The following is an 18,473-nucleotide window of genomic DNA, read 5'->3' as shown; positions in this document are numbered from 1 at the left end:
CTAATATCTGCCCACAGATATAATGGAGTTAATAAGAAACATATAATACATGTATAATATGTAATACATAGTTACTAGAAAAAAATTAAGGCAAAACAAATTTCTTGACTCATTTCTTCCTATTTCCAGTTGTCACCCCCATAGGTATCTGCATTCAACTATTTTTCTATTCACCCCATTCTTACACTGTAGATATTGGGTTGTCAGAAAAGTCATGACGTATTTTGTCTATGTTTTTCAAAGGTCATTTATTTATGTAAAGAACAAAGATCAATGATATAGTGCCTATTTTGTTTGATAACCTTTTGCCATCTTTCAGTGAGCTTCATAATTTCTCGTTCACAGAAGGACCTGTCTTTATTTGCGAAAAACTGAACAAGGTGCTGATTTACAGCCTCATCTGAATTGAACGTTATACCACACAAGGAGTTTTGAAGAGAGCGAAACAAGTGGAAGTCTCACGGCACAAGGTCAGGTGAGTATGGTGGGTGTGGCAACACAATCCATCCAAGCTCCAGTAATTTTTGACGGGTGATCAAACTTGTGTGTGGTCTCGCACTGTTGCAATGGAACACAACTCCTTTACAATTAACAAGCTCTGGACATTTCTGGATAATGGATTCGTTCAAACTGTCCAACTGCTGACAGTACACATTCGAACTGATTGTTTAGTTCCTTGGTAGGAGCTCGAAAAACACCACACCTTTAAAATCCCACCACACTGAGAGCATAACCTTCCTCTAATGAATGTCTGCTTTTGATGTCGTTTGAAGTGAATCATCACTTTGGAACCAAGATCGTTTGCATACCACAGTGTTGTAAGCAATCCACTTCTCATCATGTTATCAGTTGCTTCAAAAAAGAATCATTTTCCTCACGTTTAATGGGCATATTGCAGATGTTTATACGTGCAGTCAGATGAACTTCTTTGAGTTCATGAGGAACCCAAATATCGAGCTTGTTTACGTATCCCAGCTTCTTCAGGTGGTCGTGAACACTTGAATGATGGATGTTCAATGTTTCTACAATCTCTCATGTTGTGTAACGTGGGTTTGACTCGATCAATGCCTTTATTTTGTTGTCATCAACCTCGGTGGGCCTCCCTGACCAAGGAGCGTCATTGAGATCAAAATCACCAGCACGGAATTTCATGAACCATCGTTGGCACTGACGTTCTCATAAAGCATTGTCAACGTAAACTTTATGCAACTTTTCACAAGCTTGACGCGTGTTCTTCCCTTTATAGAAAGAAAACAGCAAAATATGGCAAAAATGCACAGTTTGGTCTTCCATCTTCAACTTGTTGTAAAATCTCCGAAACTCAACCAAATTGTTCAATTTTTTTTTAGAATGAAGCTAGAGCTGTCAGCTGTCAAATAACATAGATGAGAATGACTCTATTATTTCCAAAAGTGAACTAGTGCCATCTGTCACAAACATGCATCATGACTTTTCCGACAACCCAATATATCACATTTTATCCCAGTTTAATTGAACAATAATTGACATACATCACTGTGTAAGTTTAAAGTGTACAATATGATGCTTTGATGTGCATATATTGTGAAATGATTATCACAATAGGTTTAGTTAACATCCAGCATCTCATAGAGATGCAATAAAAAGAAAAAATAATTTTTCTCCTTAAGATGAGTACTCTTAGGATCTACTCTCTTAACAACTTTCCTATTTATCATACAACAATGTTAACTGTAGTCATCATGCTGTACATTGTACCCCTACTACTTATATATCTTGTAACTACAAGTTTGTACCTTTCGAGCACCTTCCTCCAATTCCTCCTCCCCACCTCCAGTAACAGAAAAATCTGATCTTTTTCTCTAAGTTTGGTGTGGGTTTTTTTTTTGGGGGGGGGTTGGTGGAGGGAGGAGTGTTCTTGTTTTTTAGATTCCACATATAGGTGAAATCATATAGTATTTGTCTTTCTCTGTCTGACTTATTTCACTGAGCATAATGCCATTAAGGTCCATCCATGTCACAAATGGTAGGATTTTCTATTTTTTATGACTGAATAATATTTCATGATAGAGATATAGAGAGATACAGATATAAAACTTATGTATCCATTCATCCATTGATGGACTCTTAGGTTGTTTCTATGTCTTGGCTATTGTAAATAATGCTGTTAACATGGGGGTGCAGGTAGCTTTTTGAGTTAGTTTTCATTTCCTCTGTACATATGGAACATTAGATTCTAAAGAGGCTCAGCATCCTGGTTTAAGAGCCCATGTTGGAAACAGATACTTGATTTTTTAACTCCAGATTTGACATCACTTATTTAATGTTCCCTATGATTAATGAGATGCTTAGGGAAAATGCTGGATCTCTTATACTACTGGAAATCTCCGTCAGCATGTGTATTAGAGAAGATAGCTAACCCACTTGTTTTATCCTATCTAGTTCTTTACAAAAGCACTCCTTTATTCAAGGTATTGTGATTAGTAATAAAAAAAGGATGAGTAAAGTCATTGTTAACTTTATTTGGTGCTTCCTATGTACTAGTAAGTGTCAAATGTATTTTCATGCACTATCTCATTTAATCCTCACAATTAACCAATGAGATCGATTCTCTTATTACCCCCAGTATTTAGATAAGGAAACTAAGGCACAAAGAGAAAGAAAAGTGTTGAGTAAAGATACAAACATAATGTATAAAAATAATAATAATAACATAATTATAACAACACAGCACCATCGCCTGTGATGTGCCAAACACAGTACTGGGTGCTTTCTAAACATTGTCTCTTGTGTTTATGAAAATCTTGCACTATTCTCCTTTAATGGATGAGAAAAACTGAGAACTTAAGTAAATTAGCTAAGGCGAGAGATACAGGTTGTCTGGCCCCAAAGCCAGCCGTGCCAGGCATTTGCCCTTCTGCAGAGGGGAAGAGCTTATCAGATCCTGAAGCTCTCCATCCCGGTCACAGGATGCTGGGAGGCAGAGGACTTCAGAATTATCAAATCCAAGCCCCTTATTTTACAGGTGTGGAAAGAGAGGTCCAGAGAGAGGACAAGGCTTCCATAAGGGAATGAGAAAGCCTGGACCAAAACCCAGGTCTCCTGACTCCCGGTAACATGATGAGGCCCATTCTCGCTGAGTCAGCCATCTAAGCTGCTGTGAAAGCGGGAAGGAAAGCCTGACAGCTTCAGAGTGATGGTGCCAGCCTGCCAGCTATCTCTCTGCTCCCTCCCGCCCCTGGGCACTGCTGTACACGCTGCCTGGCACATTCAGAACTCAAAATAGTAGAGAATCTTGGAAAAAGAATCCAGAGCAAAGACAGGAAGCACCCATGATCTACCTAGAACCAATTTCCAATATGACTCTCCTGAAGTAGAACGGGAGACCAGTGGTGAGGAGGTTGGCTCAGGCGCACGTGGGTCTCTTTTTTAGACACAAAACACAACACAGCCACATCTTTGAGAAGCTGATCTGAATCAGCAAGTCCCCTAAATCTTTTCTAAGTGCACATCTTTCCCAGTTTGTGCACTGGATAAAAATAATTTAAAATTTCTCTATGAGACGGTTTAAAGTAGCGTTTTGGAGGTATTGAATTTAAATTCATTCAGTATTATATAATCTTTGAAATACAACAGTTGTGTACTCTGCTTTGATTTCAAAGCTTTCTTTTGATGGAAAATATTAATATTTATCATTTTTCTGATGTTGGACTAATGAGACTCTTAAGTGTTTATGAGAAGGCATTTAAATATTACAGTACAGTGGAAGTGTTTGTTTTCTGATTTATATTCCTCTGTCTTTAACATCAACCAGCATGAATTTTCTTGTTCTGAATCCTGGGTTGTTGTTCACCAACATTTTGAAAAAACTTTAAATGGCCAGAATGGATGGCCTCTACATTTATTTGATGACCAAAGAGACTATCAGAGTCCACCAAATAACACAGTACTATAAGAACGCTCTAGCTCTGATTTTCAGTGAAAATGGCCACACATGTATAACTACTAGCCAACAATAGTAGACAGAGCTGCGTTCCAGGTTTAATGACAGCAATCACAGGTGATATTGATTGAGTGCTGACTGCGTGTCCCGCACTGTGGAGACGTGCTTTCCATCAACAATCGCACCTGATCCTCACAACAACTCTAAGAGCTAACTAGTCTCACCATCTTCATTATACAGAAAAGAGAGATGCAGAGAGGTTGCGTGCTTTGCTCATGATTTCACAGCTAATGAGAAGCAAAGCCAGAAGTCAGTCCTCAGAGCCAGAGAGTGGGTTCTTCTCTATACCTGCTTCCTTATGAGTCCCTTCTTGACTCCCCAGCATTGGAAAAGTCCTATTATCTGTACAGCATAATGACCCATGTGCATGGAACAGCAGCCTTCAGAGCAACCCACACTTTCAGCTATTGATGATAATAATAAGACGTAATTCACCTGGTCTACCATAGGCCACGCCTTCTTCTATGCACAGGGACACGGCAAGGAAAGGACCAACAAGATTCCCTGCCCTTGGGGAGCAAACTTTCTAGAGAGGGAAAGTAGATAATAAACAATGCATTATCACCAAATAGGGGAAGAAATGGGAAGCTGTACAAGTTCAACAAATGGTAACAGGGGGTAAGGTCGGAGACTCCTGTAGATTTCACTTAGCTACACGCCCCATGCAACCAAGACTCAGCTAACCAGGGGAGTAATGGAGGACAGCCCAGAGGTCTATGGGTCTACAGCACAGTACAAAGTGCAACACAGAATTCTAAGTCGGGGACCTGACATAGGCCACTTACCCTACACGGGGACCAAGCACTGGGGAGACAGGATCAGCAAAATAGCCATTGATCTTGCCTTCATAAAGCTGACAATCCAGAGAGAATAGGGTCATTGATCAAAAATTAGAGGTTAAATAAAAGCTGTCAAGAAGTATAAAAAGTCAAGGAAGCAAAAGACACAGGACATAACCTACAAGGGACTAAGAAAGGTCATCATTCTGCCACTGACTCCATCTGTGACCCAGAGCAAGTCATTTCCCATCTTTACAACCAGCTTTCCAAAACGCTTCCTTCCAGCTCTTAAAAAATTCTTTGAACCTATGATTCCAACATATAAAAATTGTATGTTATTTCTTCTTCCACCAATCATTAGATCCCATACTGCCCTTCTCCCTTCCTCAGGCCCTTTCATTCTGTTGCTTTGCACACCAACAGCAAGGGCTTCGTTCTGGATTTTCACTGCCGCATGGCACAGGGGTCAGATCGGGAGGGAGGTGGGCACGCTATCCCATTGTGGGCAGAACTGGGCAGAGCAGACACCGAGCAGGACCCAGGTGGAGGAAATGGGAAGGAACAGGTTACATGCACAGAACCTGGTGTCTGGACAGTGTGCTAACAGGTAAAAGAGAAGTCGATGAAGGTGGCAGGCATCAGGGAGGCGTCAGCCACGACCATAACTGATATCTGGCAAGAAGGAAGGAAAAAGACGTCTGGAAGCAGGTGCTCCAAGGAGCAAGGTAGCAGAAGGGACGAAGGGACGTCTGGACAGCGAAGAGCAAGGCTCCAAGCACGGGAATGAGATTTGGGGTGGGGCCATGACTCAGAGAAAACAATCCAAACTCTGCGCTTTGCCCCCAGGCCCTCCACAGCCAGGCCAACCTCATTTGGTGCCAGTCCCCTCTTCAATCTCTATGGTGTAGCCACAGAGGCCTTCCTTCATCCCTCTGGGTATGTCAAGCTCTTTCTCCCCTTAAGGCCTCAATACAGGCTGCCCCTTTTGCCTGGAATGCCAGCTCGTCAGATGGCAGCCTCCCTCTCATCTGTAACTGAGGTCTCAGCTCAAGCATCAGCTCCTCTCTGGCCACCCTACATGAACACATTCCCCCTTTCACAATCACAGCACCTTATGCTCTTCCTTGCCAGTGCTTGGCATTTTGTAACTACGTTTGTTTGCCTGCGTGTTATCCATCTCATCCACTGGACTCCAGGGGGCAGGGACTGGGCCTGTCTTGTTCACTGATGTACAACCATACCTAGCACAGAGCCCGACGCATAATAGGCCTCAGCAAATGCTTACTTAGTCAGTAAATTAATCATGAACAAGGCAATGACTCATACCCAGGAACTGTCAGGAACAAAGCTGGGGCTTGGGAGTAGAAACCGGGTACCGGGCAGGTCAGCGGTTGTTGTCGGGCTGTCATCTCACACCCCACCTGCCTGCTCGCCTTACTGAGAGGTATCACCTGCTTCCAGATCCTGGGCCTACTCTCCACTTACCTGCCACTCATGCGGGCTGCTCCTACCACACAAGCAGAGTCTCACACAAACCTGGCCAAGCCCAGGTAATGAGACCTACGTGTGCAAATCCCTCACACCCAGTGATTAGAACTCATAGTCATGAGAGCAGCTAATAATGTCAAGGGCTCTCTACATACAATCTTATTCACCCTTACAGCATCCATAGCTAGTTAGCACTATAATCCCCATTTTAAAGAGGAGGAAACAGACTTAGCCAAGAAAATTGTCCATGCTCACACATCTGGTAAGGGATAAAGCCACATGCTTTGGGTCTATGGATCTGGGCCTCTGAGCTCAAAAATAATAAAAATGTAAAATATAAGATAAATAATAACTAAAATTTACTGAGAAATCACTATATGTGAGGTACTGTGCTAATGTTTTCTATAGATTGTCTCATTTAATTCATACCTACCTATGACGTAGGTATTGTTATGTTCATTCTATAGAGGAAAATAAAATTCTGCAAAGGAAAACAACTTTCCCAGGATCACCCTCAGTTGGCTAGCAGAGTGATATAGATATTTGTGAACTCTAAACAACACAACTCATTACATGAAAACAGAAAGACAACAGAGTAGAAACAGATCTAGACCCTTGCTAATCCAAGTGCGGCTGGTGGACCAGCAGCATCGGCGCCCCCGGGGAGCTTGTTAGAAATGCAGCAGTTTCTGGCCTCACCTGGCCCCTTGCCCATAGCTCCAGCCAGTCCCCAACCCATAGGAGTTGGACCCAGCTGTTCCGTCTGCACTAGGAAGCCAAACACAGCTAGTTCCTCCAGGCCAGGGAAACTTGGCCTGTTGCCTGTTGGAAGTTCAAGAGGCTAGAGGAAGCCGTAGCTTAAGGGAAGCTTTCTGCCCTGCTCAAGGGGCCCAGCCAGGGCTCAGCTGCAGGTTGATCTGGGGCCACAGGCTGCGGAAGCTTCTGGGCCTGGCTTTTACCCCCGGGGCCGGCAGAACCCAGTGCCTAGGATTTCAAACTGCAGTGGCCACCTATCGTTTTTGTATCCCCTGAACCGCCTCCCCTCTTCGGGAGGTTTCAGCACCTCCCATTAATCAGAGCCTCTGTGTGCGAGGCACGCACGCTGTGTGCTGCACAGCCCCAGAGGGGCATCATTCCCAGGTACATTTGTGAAAACACAACACTCTCCCTCCGCCACCCAACCATCTTTTTGTTGTGAACCCCTTCGATGCACTCTGCATTTTTTCTCTCTCTCCTGCTTTTCCCTGCTCCCCTTCAAATCACGACCTCTTCCTTCACCAGGCCTGGTCCTAAGAGACGCTGAACAGGAACGGCCAGCACTCCAGGGATGAGAGAAACCACCTTATCACAACAGGTTCCAGCTCCTTCCTGTCTGTCCTCGGGGCTCCGAGCACACACACAGACTCCTGCTTCTCGGCACCACTTAACCTTCTCCAGGCACAACAGAGCAGGCACCGTCCTCACTTAATGTGGGGACAAGACAGCAGGTGTTTTTCAAAAGTGAAGTCATGGGGAGGCTTCACGTCTTGCAGAAAATGAAAAGTTTGTTCTTACCACCTACCACACACTCCAGTGATTAAATGACTGCAGACCATACTTCCCTCCAGCCTGGGCCCAGCTAAAATATGCATGCCTTAAACCTCATGAGGGAGTATGGATACTTCCACATTATCTATGATGGGTTTGAGCTCCAAGAGCCGTGAGCCTGAGAAACTGCAGAACAGGCTGAATTTTAATGGAACTCTGATGGTTAATATAATAAAAAGAGGTAAATCCATAAAGAGGAACACTAATAAATGCAGAAAAAGACTCAGAGTCGACGTTCCAGAATACGGTAAATGTGTGCCTTCTGCGAACCCCTTAACCGGTTTCTCAGTTTTCCCTTCTCTTCCTACTTATTTATCATTCAAAGAAAACCTTTAAAAAAATAGCAATAAACCCCTCTTACCTGAAATGATGTAACTTTTAGAAGGTAAATATTACCCAGTACCTCAATTTGTATTTCCCATTATGTCCACATGTGTATATGCTTCTTTCGAAGTTTAAGACGTATGTACTTTATATTTTGCCTTTTCACTTAACATATATAGTATTTCTATATTTTAGAAAAAGAAAATCTTAGCATGCATATATTCCTAAAATATGTAATTTTTAACAGTATTAAAGCCTCCAACAAAAATACTGTTTCCCACTCTTCTTCTCTCTATTGAGCCAACACAGCAGAAAAATAAAACTACTACAGGCATACCTTGGAGATACTGCGGGTTTGGTTCCAGGCCACAGTTAATAAAGCAGGTATCGCAATAGAGCAAGTCATAATCTTTTAGCTGGTTGGAGGGTCTTGCCTTTAGTTTGTAAAAACACAGCACCTGAGACGCACAATAAACTGAAGCGCAATAAAATGAGCCCCGCCTATACAGTGTGAAATGTCCTGCTAATGAGTAGAGAGGCTCACCAAATGCTGAAAAAATGAAATTATGTTGCAGGGTAATAGGAATTCAGGCCAAGAATACTCCTGGACCCTGAATATAAGGTTTTAAGTATAAATATTCAGATACAAACAAACATAAGTATACACATTTTCTATAAGGAAAAAAAGCTTAAAAGGAAAGGATACCCACATAGTCTAGATAATCCAGCAAATTAAAGGTATTTAATCAAATTAGCTTAATTATTCTACCCAGAAATGGAGAGTGTAGGTAACTATAAAAAAAAATTAAAAGGAAATAAATCTTTACAATAGGTGGCCTCTGAAAGTGGTTCGTTTCAAGCTACTGAATTAGAATGTAAGAATGTTACAAATTAAAATGGGTTGTATTTTCTATGAATAATAGTTTAAACTTTTTCAATAACATGGGCACCACAGCTCATGAAAGCATGTAACTGTTTCTTTTGAACATGGTTTTAATGGGCTAATACTTGTTTTTCAGACATGAGGAATGGAGCAAACTGAATACCAGGAAGAGAAACACCGCCTGAAACTCACCATTATGGAGAGTAAGTAAACACAGTAAACACAGCTAGAGAAACAAGGCGGGTGCCAGGGGGTAGGGTCCCTGGTAATTAAATTCAAAGATAACCCAGGGCACAACCTGGAGTTAGTTCAAATTCCATGAGAGCTTTGTGGTGAGGCTTACTACAATCTCTTTCACTCTCAAAGCCTTCAAAATGCTACTTTCTAGATATTTCGTTTACCACCCAGGCCGTTCCCATGTTAGATTGTATGTGATTCATTTCATGACGTTCTGTTAGAATCAGTGGTTCTCGTTCCTAAATGCTTCAGAATTACCTGAGAAACTCAGAAAATACTAACACCTGCCTGCGGCACTCTGAGTTTAATTTCTGTGGATGAAATGAGCCCCAGGTGATTCTAACTTGCAGGAGGGCTGAGAACCACTGGTTGGAAAGCAATCCAAACAGGTTAAAATTATGTAAAGAAGAAGGCACTATAATTGGGCTAAATAAATTTACATTAGGAGACAAGGAGCCTCAAATTTCAGATAAAAGATGGTGCTTTAAGGATCCCAGATTTTTTCCCCCGCAAATTTAGATACTCAATTGCATGGGAGAAATATATCCATTTACCCTTAATAGTCAAGTTTTTACAAAGGACTGAAGAAGTTCCAGACCTTATATGAGAGACAGAAAAAAAAACAGTAGAATTAAAGGTAATCTATTCCACCTAGTATGCAAACCCTGATAAACAAGGAAGCAGAGCAGGGTGCATAAAGTTGTGATTTTTATTAATAACCATAAGAGTAAAATCAAAGCTACCATTATTGAGTGCCAGTTACTGTGTTATGTGCTTTCCAGTGAAGATTACCTCACTGAAAACTTAAAACATTGCTCTACAATAGGAATTATTACCCCTGTTTCACAGATAATTTAAAAAATTGAGGCTCAGAGAGATTAGGACACTTTTCCCAGAGTCGCACAGCAAGGAAGTGGTAGAACCAAGGTTAGAATCCAGGTCTTTGGCTATCTAGAGTCCATTCTCAGCTAGAACACTCAAGAGCTTCCTAAGGACTTGCTACTCATAGTCCATGGACCAGGAGCAGCAGCCAGAAATACTGACCTCTGGCCCATTCCAGATCAGCTGAGTCAGAATCTGCATTTTTAGAGCAGCGGGAGATTCGTATCCTATGTACGTTAAAGTGAAAGAAGCACAGGCCAACCTGGTTTTCCCACATCAACCATCACCTCACAAACTCATCATCCAGACTTCATCCACACTTTTTTAAAAACAAATCCAATCATTTCATTTCCTCACTTAAGACCATCAAATGGTTTCCCAAATGCCATTGGAAGTAAGTCCAAAATTCTTTTACAAATACAGGTAACCGGATTCTGCATAATATCACCCATGCCTGCCTCTGCAGTTCTCACCTCCCCCATCCGCTGATTTTTGTACTCCAGACACAGAGACCTTCTTTCTGCCCACCGAAGCCCAATATTCCCTCCTTTTCCCTCCCTCCCTCCTTTCCTTCCTTCCTTCCTTCCTCCCTTCCTTCCTCTAAGCTCTCCCCAACCTAGAATATACTCTGACCCACCAGCATGACCCACTCCAAGCCAGTCACATTTACTGCTGTATCTCATGTACATAATGATGCAGTGCCTGAAACAGAGCTAGAAGCAGGATAACTGAGCTGAATAATATGTGTTTAGGATACTGAGGGCCTCCGCTGTTTCCTTCATCCATCTGCAGCTTGCTCTTAGGATCCTCATTCCCATTTCTCCTTCCCTGTCCCCTGCATCCCCCTCTTCTTTCTAACTCACCTCCTTATCAGTAACCTCATGCCTACTGAAGCTGTCATCTGTAGAAAGGAGCACTGCCCTATCCACTCGGCCACGGCCCCGGGATTACTCACCAGCTGGATGACAACTGCTCCGCTTTAACCCGAGGCTCCTGAGATAGGCCCAATACTTTCTAGAAATGGACAGAAGGCCCCAGACAGAAGCAGGCTGCTTTTCAATCCAAGACTTAATATATAGATGGAACCATAGATCAGGGGCCTCTCAACAGGCTGTGCAGAGCCGAAGGCTTCACTGTCTCTGCCCACACAAGAGAACATCACCGTGCTGACAAGAAGGGTTATCGAGAGCTGTGGGTAACTTCATATTTTAAATGTGATGGCCAAGTTTACTATTCTAAGAAAACAAATGGCAAATCCTTTTATAAAATAGATATCTGACTCAAGTTTAAATTTTGAGTAAATCTGATATATTTTCCTATATCAAGTTTACATTAATAAAAAAAGCTACTACTCTTCATCTACTGAACACAAGCTATTGAGTGCCTGACAACAAGCTCAGAGCTTTAAACACAGTATCTTATTTAATCTTTATCCCACTTTATGAGGTAGAAATGCTTATTATCCTTATTTTATAGAAGAAGAAACCAAAGGCTAAGTAACCTGCCTAAAGAGGCTCGGCTGAGATTTAAATCATAGGCCTCCAGCCTACAACTCTCTCTTGCTTCTCTGCTGTTTCACTATTTGGATTGCTTTCTCATCTGAGAAGTCACAGACATTGACATTCCCACAGAAACAGCCCCTTGGAGGATGCTCTCAAAGGCTGAGATTTTTCTTTGCAATGTAGACATTAAAAAGAAAGTAACCTGCTACATCTTATATTTCAAAGCTGCATTTCTACCTTAAAAGAGAAAACTAAGATTCAAGAAAAAGATGTGGAGGGGCAGCCGGTTAGCTCAGCTGGTTAGAGCGCAGTGCTCATAACACCAAGATTGCAGGTTCGATCCCCACATGGGCCACTGAGTTGTGCCCTCCACAACTATACTGAAACAACTGCTTGACTTGGATGGGTCCTGGAAAAACACACTGTTCCCCAATAAAAAAATGTTTTAAAGAAAAGAAAAAGATGTGAGAACAGAGCTCAGAGGTGCCTACGAATGCAATTCCACAGATATTTTTTCAGTGTCTAGCAGTGGTCAGGCACTGTGCTGGAAGCTGAATGGTCAGCCTGTCAGTTGGGAGGGTGCTGAGGTCAGGGGTCCTGGGGAGAGGGGTGTGAATAGGGGGTGATGGGAAGACTGTCTCCCATAGTGTTTGTCTCAGGAATGTTTAGTCAGTAATTTACAAAGATGTAACTTTATTATCTAATTATGTAGAAATTATTTTTCACACACAGTGAGAGTTGCCTGCTTTATTATCTGCAAATACATCATTAAAAGGGCCAATGTATCGTCTACAACAAAAGTTTTGTATAATGTAAAGATCTCATGTGGTCATTTCTGATACCCTATACTAGAGGGTTAGATTTTAATGTATGTTATATTTTGTTCTCAAGTGTCTGAAAGAACAAAACAGAAAGGAGTACTGGAAGCTAAAGCAAGACTAATTTCAAAAATTGGAGTATATTGAATCTGCATGTCCATACAAATAGATAGGGGCACGGAAACATTTCCCAAAGCATTCTATGAAACATTTATATGAAAAAGGCACAGATAAGGACCAAGTAAAGGAAATCATGAACCTAAAAGGTCCCATACAGTACTATGAGGCCTCCAGAGTCCTGCCTCCTTGCAGAAACAGGATGCTTTTGACACAAGGGCATGAGATGAAGACCATGGACCACTTTGGACCTCATTTATAAAATGAGAGTTAAATTAGATGATTTATAAGGTCCTTCCAGCCCTAACCTATCAGCTACTTTTCATCCAGGAGGCCCCTGCACCTAAAGAGAGGTGAGCATATAAAGGTGCTCAAACTCGTTGAATTACTGAAACATTGCAACTTTAACAATAATAAGAAAAGAGACTTCACAACAGTTGGTCCTGGTCTGTATCATAGAAAGAACAAATCTGGGGAGAAACCATTATCTAAACAGCTTGACATCTGGTGCTCCTGTAGCTGACTGCTAGTAGAATGAAAATACCCCTGGACTTGGAAATAACACATCTGGGTCTAGTCTCATCTCTGACAAACCAACTGTGTGACCTTGGGCAAACTGCTTTACCACCTGGGCCAGTTTCCTCATCTCTAGAATAAAGGTATTATAAAGCTATATGTAACTAACATTTGTGGAACCTTTACTATATGCCAAGAACCATTTCAAGATCTTCGCTTAGATTTAAATGATCTCGAAGGTCTTTGCTGCTCTAACATTTAGTGTCTAACTACAGAGGAAACATGGTATAATGGAAAGATTCCAAACTCTGTACACAGAAAGGTTGGGCTTCCTCTCATCCTGTAAGGTAAGGTCTTTTTCTAAACAGAGACTGTCAAGCCAACTTTCTATTCAGTAGCTGAGTTAAGTTGGACATGTTGATTAACTTTCCTAGCCTTAGTTTTCTAACAGATAAAATGTATATGAAGATGGTTCTCTCTGTCATATAGCTTTTGAGAGATTATATTAAACTATAATGACTAAAGTAATATATACCATATTTCCCTATGTATAAGACGCACCGTTTTTCAAAACATTTGGGGTCTAAAAACTAGGTGCATCTTATACAGTGGTTGTAGAATGTTTTACTTGCATTTCCCACTTTTTTGCGCTTGTTGTCTTTGCGCTCATTGTTACGCACTTGTTACCGGTGTATTACGGTAGGTTACGTTTTGCCACGTTCTGCCCAGAAATGGCTCAGAAGAGAGGTTTGTACAGTGCTGAATTCAAGTTAAAAGTGATCCAGTTTGCAAAAGTGAATGGAAATCGTGCTGCTAAACGTAAGTTTGGTCCTCCTCCAACTGAGAAAACAATCCGAGACTGGCTATGGGACAAAGAAACCCTACTGAAAACACCACAGCAGAAGAAGGCCATGAGAGGCAATATATGAAGACAGTGATTCGTCATCAGACATAGATGAGGACAATCTAATGGTTGGGAGTTTTGACAGTGATGAGGAGTTGTATGAATTTTATAATGAATAAAACTTGAGTTCCATAACTTTATGTAATACATTTTTTTTCAAATTTTGGGCTCCAAAGTTAAGGTGCGTCTTATACATGGGAGCGTCTTATACATGGGAGCGTCTTATACATGGGGGAATACTGTACTTATTTGTTAAACACATTACATTTTATTACAAGGTGTAAGACCATAGATAAAGCACCATCTCAAGTTTTTTTCCTCATCTACAAATGGGAGACACAAGGTTATTAAAAGAGATAATGTGAACATGCTCTGTAAACTGTCATCTGTTAGCTAAGTTTGAAAGCACACATAATTCCTAATACTTGGAAAAGCATATACAATAATCCCCTATCTAGTACTTGGAACAGCATATACAATCAATGACAACAACAACAAAAGACATATTTTCTAAACATATATCTCTAGTACCAGCTCACAGCAGATTGATGCAAAGGCTGGCAGCCAAGAACACAGGACCACAAGAAAGTTGTATTTCCGAATCAAGGGGCTGCTCCACAAAATCGCTTATGGTGAAACTTCATCTCCCAGGAGACACCACGTCGCATAAAATGGCACGCTGGGAGGTGGAGTACTAGCATTCCCGGAAACAAGCAGGACTCAAACTCCCAGAAGCCTCCGCTGTCCAGGTCGCGGGGCCTTAAGACGACGCCAGAAAGGAAGAGTTCAGGTACACCCGTCATAACAGGTGCGCGTCAGGGCAGCCCTATGTAGTCCCGGACCCAACCCAGGTCACAGCCTTTCTGAAACAACTGTTGGGTGTATTTTCTGCTGCTCCCCAGCACATTTCTGAGAGATCGAGAATAATAAAGCAGTAAGTTTGCAAGTGGCAAACTTTCACAAGCAAGACCTCATTTGATTTCGGCTCCAGGCAGCACGCTTGGGCACTTGGGCAACGAGATTTAAGCTCTTTTTCCCCACCTTAAGTACTGTGAGTGGCTGGTCCAAGGTCATACAACAGACGCAAGATTTGATCCTAGAGAGGAAGCTGCAAATCCAGCTCCAGTTGCACTAACCAGCCTCCTTCCTCTCCAGCGTCCCGCCCCTAACACCCTCCCCTGCTGCCACCCCCGTGGCTATACCTTTAAAAGCCTCGCTTATTTTCATATAAAAACATTAAGTCATAAAATAGGTGTAAAGAGGTCCAACAGAGTACTGATGAGTTCTCCCACCATAACGAATTCAATACTTGTTTGTGTTGTTAAAATATTAAGTGTAAACGTATCTCCCCAGACACAGCCTTCTGTGTCCTGCTTGGTTCCAGTCCTGCGCACGTGTTCGACCCCACCCTCCCTTTGGGGAGCCCAGCGGGGTGTTTAACACTGCTCTCTTAGGGCAGAGATTCCTGCCACTTGCCTATGAAACTGCCAAACCATCCAAAAGCGGTCAGTGCCAATTACACCGGGAGTTAAGGCGTCCTTGGAACCGCTGGGGTGGCCCCATGCCTCAGTTTACCCACTTACAAAATGCAGTGGAGAGAAGGGGCGGGTTAGGGTTTGGGCCGGTGCTCAGGAACTGGCCCTGAAAAGGTTCGGGAGATAGCGGGGTGAGGGTCCTTCTGACAGACCCCCACCTCCCAACGTGCTGCTAACAGGGTAATGATCAGACACGCGTGGAACCCAGACCCGCGCCCGAAACACTATTCGACTTGTGCTTGCCCCCGCCCCTACCTTCCAAGATCTTGGCAGCTGGGAAGTGAAAGGCAGAGGGAGGTTAGCGCGGGGCAGAACCAGCGCCTTGGGCGTGTGCCCACGGGGGAGGCTGCCTGAGGGACCCGCGAACAGAGGGCAAAAAGTGTCGCGACTGGACGGAGCGGAGCAGGGACTACAATTCCCAGACGGGCCGTGGCCGGGGCGGGACACAAGATGGTCGCTCGTCTGGGGACAGGCGCGGGAGCCAATAGACGCAGAACATGCGCCTACACCGGGCCAATCAGAAGCCATAGTGACAGTAACCTTGTTCAGGGACGGAAAACACTGTCCTCAGGAGAGAAGCTGAGGCGAGGATCCTGCTGGAACGAGATTTTTGTCATAAATCCCACAATCTTTGTTTTTTACAAGTTGAAAAAGTTACAGTTGTTAAGGGTATGCTGCATTTTTGTTTGCTTCTTTCCTCCCCAACCAAACCTTCCTTTCTTTATGTTTCTCTCATAACATGGGCTCTTAGGCACTTACTTGATTCGGTTTACAGCTACACTGAGCCTTCCCTTACATTCTAACTAAAATTGTACCACAGGCTCCCTTTCCTTCCTTTCTCTCTCCCCCCACCTTCTTTTGTGCTATTTTTCTCCTTAGTACTGTCATTACCAAGCATTGTCTATAATTTATCTTTTTTCTATCTTCTTGACCACTAGAATGAAAGATCAATGCAGATGCAGGGTTTTGTTCTGGTCATTGCAATAGTTCTAGCACCTAGAAGTATACAGAGGATGCGAAAAAAATGTATGTGCATTTTAAGAAAGGAAAACTGTATTAAAATTGTAATAATATACACTGATAACAAAATATGACTACAAGCCATGTTTGACTTCTGCAATTACAAGAGGTGCTCAGAGTGGTTACCATCAGTGTCCAGACACTTCTGATTATGGCGAACTACCACTTAAGCAACGTTGCACATTTTTTGGCATCTCCGATATATATTATATAATATATATACAGATTATACTATCTAGTATATATAGTAGACACTCAGTAAATATATTTTGAATAATTGAATGAATTGTTCTGTATTCTGTCTTCAGTGCAGATCAATTAAATCCATCTCTGATCACCCTGAGGCCCTTTGGCTTGCTCCCTTTTTAAATTCAAAACCATTCTCTCAATATATTCTGCGCCAGATGCCATGTGCATGCTGGAGAAATCATTGAAACAGACCCAATCCCTAACCTCAAGATGCACCTGGTCTAGTGGAGTATGAGAGGTAAACTTAATTATGCAATAAATGAATTGAAAATTGCAGAGCAGCTAAATAATTTCACAGAATCATACAGCTCACCAGCAGGGACTAGAATCCTGGCCTTCACTCTTGCTGTTGTACCATGCTGCTTCTTACCATGACCTCTCTTCTTCAACATTGCCTCCTTCCTTTTCTTCCCTTCCCCCTCAATCCTGGTACCAAGGAAGAGGAGGTATTTGCCAGTCATATTTTACATTTAAAGGGAGAAACAAAGAGCTTTGACAAACACCGAGATATGTCCCTAGTTTCCCTGGCACCATTTCTTTCTCTCTTTCTTTCTTCTCACTTTTTTCTTTGGTTTGCTTCATTACATGCAAGTGATTACATCAAGTCCTAGGTCTCTCACCCTTTCTGATGTATGAACACCACAGAGTGTAGCAAGGTGTCCTGCAAAGTGTCCTGGTATAAAATGCTGCTGTCCTAGGAAGCTTGACTCGGAGAATGTGACAGTGAATTATGGTCAGTTTACAGGTCACACAGACACTATGACCACATATAATGTAACAGAATTGTGAATAGGAAGAATTGGAAACAATTACAGATAAAACAGCAGAAATGTGATCAATATATGTACAGACCAATTTTGTGCAGAGGGATTAAAACCCTTGTTCAGGCTTCCTGCCCTAATCTTCTGTCATTTTTGGGTTGTTTCTTATAATACAACAGTTCTTTCTAGCTGTTATGAACACACACTCAGCTCAGTAGTCCCAGCTATTTTCAAGCTGATCGGAGTGAGAGTTTTCAACACATGTGTCAACAGCCAGACTAATTGCAGATGTAATCACTAAGCCATGTGAAACTGAAAAGCTCAACAACTAGACTCTCCTCCTGAGAAAGTATCAGCCTATAATCATTACTTCTTCTACTTAGCAATCAAAAAGCAAATGTCATGAACATACTCAGAATCTAAACAGTGTCATGTAGTGATTATTAAACCATTGTCAAAAACCCTGGTATGATCATATAGGTGTTACTTCAGCTGTGGATGGTGCTGTCTGCTGGGATAAAGGTCAGCCATGACCTTCAGCAATACATACATTCAAAAAGATCATCAAGACATGCACTTGCCTTAGACTTAGGACATCCAAGTGCCAAGACTCTGGGGAGGAAACTGTCTGATCTGCAATTTGATTAATAATCACCTAAAGACAGTATCTTAGTTTGAGTTCTCCTAGAAGTATATCCTGAGACAGGTATTCAAATGCAAGTAGTTTATTTGGGAGGTAATTGCAGGAAACACCAGTAGGAGAATAAGAAAGTGAAATAGGGAAGGGACAACAAAAGAGGTGCCTTATCAAGCATGTTACTACAAGGGGTGATTGGAGCTTAATCCCCCTGGGGAACCTTAGGAAATAATATGGAACACATGCCTTAGA

The 18,473-nt window shown here is 42.3% G+C and overlaps 1 long non-coding RNA gene across 4 annotated transcripts in view; it reads right to left on the bottom strand.

Annotated features, from left to right (window-relative positions):
* The window catches only part of LOC109395834 (uncharacterized), a 469,770-nt gene extending 453,824 nt beyond the window's left edge, over positions 1-15,946 (bottom strand). Inside the window, exon 1 of one of the 4 annotated variants that reach the window (XR_002126734.1) lies at positions 15,810-15,946. This is a non-coding gene — a long non-coding RNA (uncharacterized LOC109395834). Of the gene's footprint in view, positions 1-14,550; positions 14,923-15,060; positions 15,141-15,809 lie in introns of those variants that run through there. The other 3 variants (XR_002126736.1, XR_002126733.1, XR_002126735.1) reach the window with 3 other exon arrangements.
* Positions 15,947-18,473: the final 2,527 nt, after the last annotated feature.

The sequence above is a fragment of the Hipposideros armiger genome, unplaced genomic scaffold, assembly GCF_001890085.2.
Source record: "Hipposideros armiger isolate ML-2016 unplaced genomic scaffold, ASM189008v1 scaffold_487, whole genome shotgun sequence".
Lineage (NCBI taxonomy): Eukaryota > Metazoa > Chordata > Mammalia > Chiroptera > Hipposideridae > Hipposideros > Hipposideros armiger.
The sequence above is the reverse complement of the archived record's forward strand: the minus strand, read 5'-3'. Positions and strand labels throughout refer to the sequence as shown.